The sequence below is a fragment of the Bombina bombina genome, chromosome 5 (assembly GCF_027579735.1).
Source record: "Bombina bombina isolate aBomBom1 chromosome 5, aBomBom1.pri, whole genome shotgun sequence".
NCBI lineage: Eukaryota > Metazoa > Chordata > Amphibia > Anura > Bombinatoridae > Bombina > Bombina bombina.
The window spans coordinates 124,137,899-124,143,771 of NC_069503.1; positions in this window are offsets into that span (position 1 = coordinate 124,137,899).

Sequence of the window (5,873 nt, forward strand, 5' to 3'; positions counted from 1 at the left end):
TCTACCTCTCTTTGCCTCTCTTTCTCACCCTCTCCCTACCTCTTTCCCACCCCATAAACCTCTCACCCCTCTCTCTAGCTCTCACCCCTCTCTCTACCTCTCTTACCCTCTCTCTCTCTTTCTCATCCTCTCCCTACCTCTTTCCCACCTCATAAACCTCTCACCCCTCTCTGTAGCTCTCACCCCTCTCTCTACCTCTCTCACCCTCTCTCTCTCTTTCTCACCCTCTCCCTACCTCTTTCCCACCCCATAAACCTCTCACCCCTCTCTCTAGCTCTCACCCTCTCTCTACCTCTCTCACCCTCTTTCTCACCCTCTCCCTACCTCTTTCCCACCCCATAAACCTCTCACCCCTCTCTCTAGCTCTCACCCCTCTCTCTACCTCTCTCACCCTCTCTCTGCATCTCTTTCTCACTCTCTCCCTACCTCTCTTTCCCACCCCATCAACCTCTCACCCCTCTCTCTAGCTCTCACCCCTCTCCCTACCTCTCTTTCTCACCCTCTCATCTACCCTGAACCTCTTACTCTCTAACCCCCTTTCTCTCATCTCTCTCACCCTCTCACCTTCCCTCTCTTGCCATCCCTCTCTCTCTCTCACTCTCCCTACCTTTCTTTCTCACACTCTTGCCCATCTCTTTCACCATCTTACCCCCCTTTTTTCTTACCCTAGTTAATAGTCCAGTAACATTCTTACTTGACTGACTAGCTACAAAATTAATTTATTTTTGTAAGATAACCCCCTGTGCATACCTGCACATCTTGGACCGGGAAGCTGGGGACTGAGTCTGATAGTCATATGACTAAGAACGTTTTTATGGAGCTAGACTTTCATAAGGAAGTGAGTGCTGCTGGATTAACAATGTGACAGAGCTCAAAAACCAAAAATTTACTACGGTCATTTGATGCTCATTTTAAACATACACTTCTGAGCTTTTCAATAAAGAATACCAACTGAACAAAGTAAAATTGATAACAGAAGTGAAATGGATTTGTTGTAAACTTTGTTCTTTTGGTATCCTTTGTTGAAAAGCATACCTAGGTAGTCTCAGGAGCATCATTGCACTGCTGGGAGCTAGCTGCTGATTGGTGGCTGCACATATATGCCTCATGTTACTGGCTCACCAGATGTGTGCAGCTAACTCCCAGTAGTGCACTGCTAGTCTGGAGATGACTTTACTATTTGCTTTAACCCAACTACTGTACTACAAGGGTTAAACACACAGTTATATGCAGGCAACAGTGCAATAATAGAACATATTACAGCATTTTATTCTATTGCACCTCTATGTCCTTTTAATCACATGTTCTGTCTGAATCATTTTGACTTTTTTTTACGTAGATGTCCCTTTAAGCGAAGTCCAGGATAAGTGCTATTGTCTAGGCCACTGGTTTTTAAACCTGTCCTCATGCCTTACTAACAGGCCACATTTTGAGGATATCTGAACTGGAACACAGGTGAAATAATCAGCTGATTAGTAAATATGGTTTGCCTGCTCTCATCCAAGGTAATCCTGAAAACCTGGCCTGTTGGGGAAGCCTGAACACAGGTTTGAAAAACAGTGGTCTAAGCATTTTGTCTTTATTAATCATCATCACAAATAAATAAGTTGTGAGACAGCTGGTACAACCATCCAAAGCTGTAGGATTTCCTTCCAAATAATACAATAAAAACAATATAAAAAATACAATTACATAAATAACTCTTTTTAGTTAAAGGGTCAGTAAAGTAAAAATTAAAAGGCCATTATATTTGACAAATTAAATGTTCTAATACTTTGGTTATCTCATTTGCTTCATTCTCTTGGTATCCCTTGTTGATGAACATACCTAAATATGCTCAGGTTCGGCAATGCACTACTGAGAGCTAGCTCCGGATTGGTGCCTGCACATATATTCCTCTTGTCATTGGCTCACCCAATGTGTTAAACTAGCTACCAGTACTGCATTGTAATTCCTTCATCAAGAGATACAAAGCGAACAAAACACATTTGGTAATAGAAGTAAAATGGAAGATTGCTTAAATTTGTATGCTCTATAGCTCAATAACAAAATAAAAATGTATATATGATATTATAATGCATGTTTAACTGTTTGAAATGTTTGGGTACATTAAAAATTAGCTGATCCACCTTAAAATATGTCACTTCGTATACCTCCTTAACCAACCGCGGGTACAGGTTCACAGGTGATTAGCTGGGCAGGTCCAAGCAGGTAAAAGCCTGTCTGTTATTGGCTAAGGAGTTGCAATCAGATGGAAAGAGAGTTCTGATTGGTTACAGACCAATTTGGACGCAAACCCCGGCTTCATAGTGTGACGAGGTAACCGAACACGCAGATAAAGTTATGAGAGAGACGGGAGTGGGTATAATGGCGACACAATGAGGGGTGCATAGCGATACAGTTTCAGGGAGAAATATTTCTACAAAGTGAAGAGAGACAGGAATATGTAATGATAGAAACGGCGAGTGAGACTGACTGAGGGATAAGTAGTTAGACCCGGAGGAATAAATCAGTTTAGTGAATTAAGTGGTTATATAGGGTATTATAGATGACAAATATGTATACATAAAGAGAGGGGGATAGACATTGAGAGCCAAACAGGTATATAGATGGGGGAGAACCAGGGATATACTAATGATAGAGCCACGAATATATATAGAGTGACACGGATTTATATAGCAAGAGAGACACAGGATATATATATACAGACAGGGATATAAATAGTGTGAGAGACACAGGATATATATATACAGACAGGGATATAAATAGTGTGAGAGACACAGGATATATATATACAGACAGGGATATAAATAGTGTGAGAGACACAGGATATATACAGACAGGGATATAAATAGTGTGAGAGACACAGGATATATACAGACAGGGATATAAATAGTGTGAGAGACACAGGATATATACAGACAGGGATATAAATAGTGTGAGAGACACAGGATATATACAGACAGGGATATAAATAGTGTGAGAGACACAGGATATATACAGACAGGGATATAAAGAGTGTGAGAGACACAGGATATATATATACAGACAGGGATATAAATAGTGTGAGAGACACAGGATATATATATACAGACAGGGATATAAATAGTGTGAGAGACACAGGATATATACAGACAGGGATATAAATAGTGTGAGAGACACAGGATATATACAGACAGGGATATAAATAGTGTGAGAGACACAGGATATATACAGACAGGGATATAAAGAGTGTGAGAGACACAGGATATATACAGACAGGGATATAAATAGTGTGAGAGACACAGGATATATACAGACAGGGATATAAATAGTGTGAGAGACACAGGATATATACAGACAGGGATATAAAGAGTGTGAGAGACACAGGATATATACAGACAGGGATATAAAGAGTGTGAGAGACACAGGATATATACAGACAGGGATATAAAGAGTGTGAGAGACACAGGATATATACAGACAGGGATATAAATAGTGTGAGAGACACAGGATATATATATACAGACAGGGATATAAATAGTGTGAGAGACACAGGATATATACAGACAGGGATATAAATAGTGTGAGAGACACAGGATATATATATACAGACAGGGATATAAATAGTGTGAGAGACACAGGATATATACAGACAGGGATATAAATAGTGTGAGAGACACAGGATATATATATACAGACAGGGATATAAATAGTGTGAGAGACACAGGATATATACAGACAGGGATATAAAGAGTGTGAGAGACACAGGATATATACAGACAGGGATATAAATAGTGTGAGAGACACAGGATATATATATACAGACAGGGATATAAATAGTGTGAGAGACACAGGATATATACAGACAGGGATATAAATAGTGTGAGAGACACAGGATATATACAGACAGGGATATAAATAGTGTGAGAGACACAGGATATATACAGACAGGGATATAAATAGTGTGAGAGACACAGGATATATACAGACAGGGATATAAATAGTGTGAGAGACACAGGATATATACAGACAGGGATATAAATAGTGTGAGAGACACAGGATATATACAGACAGGGATATAAAGAGTGTGAGAGACACAGGATATATACAGACAGGGATATAAATAGTGTGAGAGACACAGGATATATACAGACAGGGATATAAATAGTGTGAGAGACACAGGATATATACAGACAGGGATATAAAGAGTGTGAGAGACACAGGATATATACAGACAGGGATATAAAGAGTGTGAGAGACACAGGATATATACAGACAGGGATATAAATAGTGTGAGAGACACAGGATATATACAGACAGGGATATAAATAGTGTGAGAGACAGGGATATATACAGACAGGGATATAAAGAGTGTGAGAGACACAGGATATATACAGACGGATATAAATAGTGTGAGGGACACAGGATATATACAGACAGGGATATAAAGAGTGTGAGAGACACAGGATATATACAGATAGGGATATAAATAGTGTGAGAGAGACAGGATATATACAGACAGGGATATAAATAGTGTGAGAGAGACAGGATATATACAGACAGGGATATAAATAGTGTGAGGGACACAGGATATATATATATATAGACAGGGATATAAATAGTGTGAGAGACACAGGATATATACATACAGGGATATAAATAGTGTGAGAGACACAGGATATATACAGACAGGGATATAAATAGTGTGAGGGACACAGGATATATACAGACAGGGATATAAATAGTGTGAGGGACACAGGATATATACAGACAGGGATATAAATAGTGTGAGAGACACAGGATATATACAGACAGGGATATAAATAGTGTGAGAGACACAGGATATATACAGACAGGGATATAAATAGTGTGAGAGACACAGGATATATACAGACAGGGATATAAAGAGTGTGAGAGACACAGGATATATATAGACAGGGATATAAATAGTGTGAGAGACACAGGATATATATATAGACAGGGATATAAATAGTGTGAGAGACACAGGATATATATATATAGACAGGGATATAAATAGTGTGAGAGACACAGGATATATATATATAGACAGGGATATAAATAGTGTGAGGGACACAGGATATATACAGAGAGGGATATAAATAGTGTGAGAGACACAGGATATATACAGACAGGGATATAAATAGTGTGAGACATACAGGATATATACAGACAGGGATATAAATAGTGTGAGAGTCACAGGATATAGAAACATAGATATTGACGGCAGATAAGAGCCATAGGCCCAGCAAGTCTGCCCGACCTTACCTAACAGTATAAACTTATCTAGTTCGTAGGATAGCCCTATGCTTGTCCCATGCATTTTTAAAGTCCCCCACAGTGTTTGTTGCTACTACCTCTTGAGGAAGTTTATTCCATAAATCAATCACTCTTTCTGTAAAGAAGTGCTTCCTCAAATTACTCCTGAATCTACTACCCTTTAGCTTGAGCTCATGACCCCTTGTTCTTGAATTTTCCATTTTATGTAAAATACCCACAGCCTCAGTTTTACTAAACCCTTTAATGTACTTGAAAGTTGCTATCACATCACCTCTTTCCCTTCTCTCCTCTAAGCTATACATATTTAGGTCATTGAGCCTATCCTGGTAAGTTTTATTTTTTAGACCATGTACCATTTTGGTAGCCCTCCTTTGCACAGATTCAAGTTTGTTAATATCCTTCTGAAGATATGGCCTCCAGAATATATACAGAGAGGGATATAAAGAGTGTGAGAGACACAGGATATATACAGACAGGGATATAAAGAGTGAGAGAGACACAGGATATATACAGACAGGGATATAAATAGCGTGAGACACAGGATATATACAGACAGGGATATAAATAGTGTGAGAGACACAGGATATATACAG